Source organism: Schistocerca serialis, chromosome 1 (assembly GCF_023864345.2).
Source record: "Schistocerca serialis cubense isolate TAMUIC-IGC-003099 chromosome 1, iqSchSeri2.2, whole genome shotgun sequence".
NCBI classification, from domain to species: domain Eukaryota; kingdom Metazoa; phylum Arthropoda; class Insecta; order Orthoptera; family Acrididae; genus Schistocerca; species Schistocerca serialis.
In genome coordinates, this window is record NC_064638.1 from 879,771,905 (window position 1) to 879,779,607 (window position 7,703).

Here is a 7,703-nt window from a genome sequence, read left to right on the forward strand (position 1 = left end):
TGGCACTTTCAATGCACTGTAGCTTTGGAACGGCTTACTTTGTTAATACGTCACACACCACAGTCTAACATACTGTGTCACACTCTACGAATGGTATGAATAATCGAGTTCACATAGTGGTCGTTCACAAGCGCTCATTAAAGTCGATAATGGAAAGCCCACTAGCGATATCACCACAGCAAAAATAGTTTTGAAGCTGGAATGTTCCACATCTGTTTCCCACTTTCTTCCTTGTCTCTGTTTCTGTCCACACTAGCAGCAAACATTTCTCAGTGTATTCACATCGTCCGCAACGCTATTTGTTGTATTGTTATGTACTGTCTGCCACGTCTAGAGGCGACGAAACTAATATGCGCTGCGGCATTACTAATACTCGAAGGTTAACGCAAACAAAATTAAAGACGTCTGTCGTTCATTCCTTTTTTATTTATTTATCATGACTTGTGACTTGAAGGCCATAAGCATCTCTCAGTTTCACAAAAAAAGGTTGCGTTTATCAAAGAATTTCATACGATATTATTTTGATGGAAAATTTTATAGTTTGTAATGATCGATAAAACCGTATTAGTTGCTGTATGGAATCGATTTGCTGATTTGTATACAGTCGTCGTCCTCGGGGAGCGAAAACATACTATAGAAAACTTGTGGAGAAGCTTGCTCCACATGGGAACTGAATACGGAAGACAGCTATAGTTTCCGTTATTTCACTTGGATACCATCTAACAATTTTGAATTTCTGGCAAATATGGTACCACCGTTTCTTAAAAAAAGGACAGAAATTTCAGGAAAGCAATTAAAACCAGGCATGCTGTTTGTCACAGTTTTTTGTCAACGAGAGATTCATTTCATAGTCTTGAATATTTATTTCATATTTCAAAGCAAGCTATGACAAACGATCTGATTTTCTTTTCTACGCAGTCTTTCTCTGTAGTCTTCCAAATGTAGCAGCAGTTCTCTGCAGAGAGCATTGTTTTATTGCTGTTCTTGTTCTGCTTGCTTCATGTATTCCCAAGCAGCTGTTGGACTGGTACAAGGCTAACAACTCGACAGTTTGCTGCCTCATCTGATGCATTTTTTTTCGGAAAAACTTAATACAGCAAGAAAAAACAAAACACCCAACAACTCTGTATAACAGACGACATAATGTGACGTGTAAACATACGAGGGTCGCTCCAAATGAAATGCACATTATTTTTTAAAAAATCTATCTTTTATTCTGCATGGTTGAAAGTTTTACCGTGTGTAGATACATCCTTTAGGAACTATATTTTCATATCTCCACATTATTTCCATCCCTCTCAACTGCATTACGCCATCTTGGAACCAGCGCCTGTAGACCCGCATGGTAAAATTCTGGACCAACCTATTGGAACCACTGTTTGGCAGCGTTCACAAGGGAGTCATCATCTTCAAACCTTGTTCCACGAAGAGAGTCTTTCAGTTTCCCAAAGAGAGGCTAGTCACATGGAGCCAGATCAGGACTGTAAGGCAGGTGTCCATCCGAGTTTTGTGATCGCTTCCATGGTTTTTTGACTGACATGTGGCCGTGCATTGTCGTGCAACAGCAAAACATCCTGCTTTTGCCGATGTGGTCGAACACGACTCAGTCGAGCTTGAAGTTCTTTCAGTGTCGTCACATATGCATCACAATTTATGGTGGTTCCACTTGGCCTGATGTCCACAAGCAAGAGTCCTTCGGAATCGAAAAACACCGTAGCCATAACTTTTCCAGCAGAAGGCGTGGTTTTGAATTTTTTTTCTTGGGTGAATTTGCATGATGCCACTCGATTGATTGCCTCTTCGTCTCTGGTGAATAATGATGGAGCCATGTTTCATTACCTGTCACAGTTCTTCCAAGAAACTCATCTCCACCCTTCTCGTAGTGCTCCAAAAGTTCGGTGCATACCGTTTTTCTTGTTTCTTTGTGAGCCACTGTCAACATCCTGGGAACCCACCTGGCACAAACCTTTTCTAACGCCAACACTCTCAGTGTTCCCTGTGAACTCCCTTCCCTGTGATGCATCTGTCAGCGGTCACCAGTTCGTTAACTCTCTGCACATTGTCTGTAGTGTGTGCAGTACGAGGCCAGCCACTACGAGTACAATCCTCAATATTGCCATGCACGCTTTCATCACGTAACCTGCTTGCCCACCGACTAACTATATTGCGATCGACAGTAGTATCTCCATACACATTTTTCAATCTCTTGTGGATGTTTCTCACAGTCTCGTTTTCACAGCACAGGAATTCTATGGCACCACGTTGCTTCTGACGAACGTCAAGTGTAGTAGCCATCTTGAAGACAGGCTGTGATGGCGCACTCACGGGAACAGATTGAACTAAGTTTGAAAACAAGTAGGTAGGATGTATCTACACACTGCAAAACTTTCACATATGTAGAATGAAAACTGTAATTTTACAAAAATAGTGTGCATTTGTGTTGTGTGCTTGTCTCACTAGGGGTAAGATAGATACTGCCTACAGGAAAATTAAAGAGACCTTTGGAGAGAAGAGATCCAATTGTATGAATATCAAGAGCTCAGATGGAAACCCACTTCTAAGCAAAGAAGGGAAGGCAGAAAGGTGGAAGGAGTATATAGAGGGTTTATACAAGGGTGATGTACTTGAGGACAATATTATGGAAATGGAAGAGGATGTAGATGAAGATGAAATGGGAGATAAGATACTGCGTGAAGAGTTTGACAGAGCACTGAAAGACCTGAGTCGAAACAAAGCCCCGGGAGTAGACATCATTCCATTAGAACTACTGATGGCCTTGGGAGAGCCAGTCATGACAAAACTCTACCATCTGGTGAGCAAGATGTATGAGACAGGCGAAATACCCACAGACTTCAAGAAGAATATAATAATTCCAATCCCAAAGAAAGCAGGTGTTGACAGAAGTGAAAATTACCGAACTATCAGTTTAATAAGTCACAACTGCAAAGTACTAACGCGAATTCTTTACAGATGAATGGAAAAACTGGTAGAAGCGGACCTCGGGGAAAATCAGTTTGGATTCCGTAGAAATGTTGGAACACGTGAGGCAATACTAACCTTACGACTTATCTTAGAAGAAAGATTAAGAAAAGGCAAACCTACGTTTCTACCATTTGTAGACTTAGAGAAAGCTTTTGACAACGTTAACTGGAATACTCTCTTTCAAAATCTGAAGGTGGCAGGGGTAAAATACAGGGAGCGAAAGGCTATTTACAATATGTACAGAAACCAGATGGCAGTTATAAGAGTCGAGGGGCATGAAAGGGAAGCAGTGGTTGGGAAAGGAGTGAGACAGGGTTGTAGCCTCTCCCCGATGTTATTCAATCTGTATATTGAGCAAGCAGTAAAGGAAACAAAAAGAAAAATTCGGAGTAGGTATTAAAATCCATGGAGAAGAAATAAAAACTTTGAAGTTCGCCGATGACTATGTAATTCTGTCAGAGACAGCAAAGGACTTGGAAGAGCAGTTGAACGGAATGGACAGTGTCTTGAAAGGAGGATATAAGATGAACATCAACAAAAGCAAAACGAGGATAATAGAATGTAGTCAAATTAAATCGGGTGATGCTGAGGGGATTAGATTAGGAAATGAGACACTTAAAGTAGTAAAGGAGTTTTGCTATTTAGGGAGTAAAATAACTGATGATGGTCGAAGTAGAGTGGATATAAAATGTAGACTGGCAATGGCAAGGAAATCGTTTCTGAAGAAAAGAAATTTGTTAGCATCGAGTATAGACTTAAGTGTCAGGAAGTCGTTTCTGAAAGTATTTGTGTGGAGTGTAGCCATGTATGGAAGTGAAACATGGACGATAACCAGTTTGGACAAGAAGAGAATAGAAGCTTTCGAAATGTGGTGCTACAGAAGAATGCTGAAGATAAGATGGGTAGATCACGTAACTAATGAGGAAGTATTGAGTAGGATTGGGGAGAAGAGAAGTTTGTGGCACAACTTGACTAGAAGAAGGGATCGGTTGGTAGGACATGTTTTGAGGCATCAAGGGATCACAAATTTAGCATTGGAGGGCAGCGTGGAGGGTAAAAATCGTAGAGGGAGACCAAGAGATCAATACACTAAGCAGATTCAGAAGGATGTAGGTTGCAGTAGGTACTGGGAGATGAAGAAGCTTGCACAGGATAGAGTAGCATGGAGAGCTGCATCAAACCAGTCTCAGGACTGAAGACCACAACAACAACAACAGTGTGCATCTCTTTTGGAGTGACCCTTGTACACTTGCCTCATGCTGCAGTGACATACAGTAGCTGGCCTGAAAGATTGTTTCCTTTGATCTGTACAGACACTGCTACAGACAAATGTTTCCATGTTTCGAAAGATGTTTCCAAATGGTGTCCACATAAAATAGCTGGAAACATGTTTCAAGCTTAGTGTGTGCATGGATTGAAGTCTACTTGACCCAAGTAAACTGTTATTAGCTACAGAAGGAAAACACACTCACACACACACACACACACACATGTTAGATTCTGACACCTTTCACTATACTTCAATTTTCGGTTTAATTCATCATACTCATCAATTTTGGCTTTTTCCTGGATTAACAGAAAGGAAAGCTGTCTCAAAAATGGGAGCTATGACGTATAATTTGTGGTCGCAGCATGTCAGAAAGTAGCTCGATTACCTTGTACACAGATACCAGTTTCAATTTTTTGACTAGATTTTACTTGTTGTTACACTTCTGTGATTTTTTAAGAATTGAAGAAATTCATTAAGACAAATTATTGTTTAAACATTGTATTGTACCTTTTACTTCCTTAACTTATACAGATTTTATACAATGTATTAGTGTGGCTTAATATTCTTAATGATATATGCGAATTACATATGTTTTTGATCGTATATCAGGGATTTTAATGTTTTCTGCAGTTCTGTATTTTTCTCAATTTTGCAGTTTTTTTGTATGGACCCCACGAAAACGTAAAATAGGGATCTCTCCGTATGTACATGAGAATAAACATAGATACCAAATGGTACTGAGTGCACTATGTTACTAACTGAAGGATTTTCGAGGAACTCCCCCAGACCATAAAAGCAGTTAGCTTCACTAGCTGTTACACAGTCTATCTATGATTTATGTATTCATTAACACAAACACAATTTATTTAAATGACGCATTTTAGAGCCAATTTAAAATTCCCTACATTTTTTGTGTGTTTTAATGTAATGTGATATCTTGTTATTAAGATTTTTCCTCTACTATCAGAGTCCCAACTTGCCTTAGGTTGGTTTTTTGTATACTGACTACACAGAGCCATTATCTGTTGCCTCTTATATTTATGAATTGTTTCATTTTTATACACTAGTTGGTCTTCAGCATCCATTATTTTCGTAATGAAACTAGTAACTTCCATAGTATATATGCAAGTTAGTGGTAGAATTTGCTAGTTCTTAAATAATGGCTTATATGAGCTTGTAATAGTTACATTTCATATGGCCCTTAAAATTCGTTTTTGGGAAATAAAGCAACCTCTGCTGGCAGGCGAACTGCTCCAAAAAATGAGACCATACCTCAACAGTGACTCCACCTATGCATATTACATACTTTTTATCAGCTTTTGTGTCATGCAGCCAGTAAGGGTTTCATACATTAGCAGGCTGTACTCAATATTTTTATTGCTGATGCTTACATGATTGTTTGTCTTCAAGTTTTATGGATCCATATTCTAAAAAATTTAATACTGTTTACAGTTTCTAATTGTTTACCAGATATCATTATTGCAGTGCTTAAGGGATATGTATTTAGTACAGTATGTATCGCATATTTACTGTATTTCCTGCTTTAACGAAAGACTGTTCCTTTAGAACAAATCACTGATGTGTGACATACACTCTTTCATTTTATTCTCCAGTTAACCTACAGTCTTCCCTCTTAATAGAAGGTTAGCATAGGCAACAAATTTCGTATGTATTTGGTGTGGGGATGCTGAATGTAAGTTGTTCATTAACAGTAGGAACAAGATTGGATGTAGAATAGAAACTTTTAACATACCACATTAAACATCCTGTTCTCTTAGTGGTACATATGCATATTGCCTCTTTCTTTATGGTTAAGATCCACTATTTGTTGTCTGTTCTGCAGGATGACTATCCACTTGTGTTCCCAGTCGCCTTACAATTACATGCTCCAATTTTGAGAGTAGCAGTTTGAGGTCTATAATGTCAAAAGTCTTTGCAAGTCTAAAAATATAGCAGATATACGCTGTTTATGATCTACTGAGGTCAGGACTTCATTTACAAAATCAAAGAATGTAGTTTTTGTGGACCTACAGTTCCAGAAACCATGCTGTGATTTTGAGAAAAAGTTATTTTCTTCTATGAAATGAACCAGTCTTTTACAAAACTCATTTTTCTAATACTTTGGAGAAATCAGACAGAAGACAGATTGGTCCATAATTTTTTGTCTCTGTTCTGTGTCCTTTTTCAGAATACAGGACTGACTTTTGCTATTTCCGATTTTTCAGAAAGACACCATAATTACAAATACCCAAAAAGGGCTTTGCTAGTAATACTGCACATTTCTTTAAAATAGAATCAGGAATATTAGTAACACGAGATGAGAATTTTGAATATAGTTTTCTAATAACTGTTGATCCTTTTTCTCATCTGTTGGATGTAAAGAAATCTGTTACGTAAAATATTTGCATTTGTATTAAAAGTCTGTGTAATGTATTTACATGGCACTTGTACGGTATTTACATTGTATTACTTCTTCTTTATTTGGTGAATGGATTTAGAAAATGATTTTTGCTACTTCTATAAAACAGGAATTAATTTATTTGGAACTTTAGTTGGGTATAACATTTTGGCTTCATTTTGTGGTAGTTCAATAGTGTGGTGTTCTACACAATTTCTGTATTTTTTTACTATGTCCCACGTCACTTGCATTTTACTTGGGGCACTTTTCAAACATTTCTCACTTTGTCAGATGGCTTACTAACTTTGTTTGGCATATGCTTCTCTGTTCTAAAATAAGAGTCCAAATCTGGTGGTTTTTATGTTTGTTTCAACAGTTCATACAGAAATATCTTTTTCTTAAGTGATATCAGTGTATCTAGCGTGAGCCAATTACGATTTTTAATATGTATCATTATTTTCTTTATTTCTTTCAGAAGGGAGAAACAGTTCAAAGCAATAGCAGAAGATGTTGATGAAAGAATCAAACTTTTCATTTGTGGCTCTAATGGTATAAGCTTCTTCCCATATATCTCTAGCTAGGAAGTGCAGAAGGTAATTTACATTTTGTTCATTGTAGCCCCTAACAGCTGATGCACATTTATCTGAAAGATGGAGATGATTTTTTAGTCTTGGAGAAATTATTTGTGGATTTTGACCCTTCAAATCTGTGTTCAACGTCTATATATTGTGTTATATTTACACAACATATTTTTAAATATTTTGTCAATGGTTGACACTGATATTGGTGTTACTCATATTACTGCTTATGTTGTAGATTTTAAATTAAGAGTCCAAAAGAAGAGCTTTTTTCATTCTTTTATGAAGTTAGTATTAAAATCCCTACATATAATTAGATCTTTTTATCTTTTTCTTAACATCTGAAAAGAAGGTTTCAAACTTGTTAACAGGACAATCACATTGCCTATTGGAGCCCTATAATAATAGCTACATCTTCAGCTATCATTCAACTCCAGATATATCGAAAACTCATTCTTTCGGAGTTTCTTTTTTG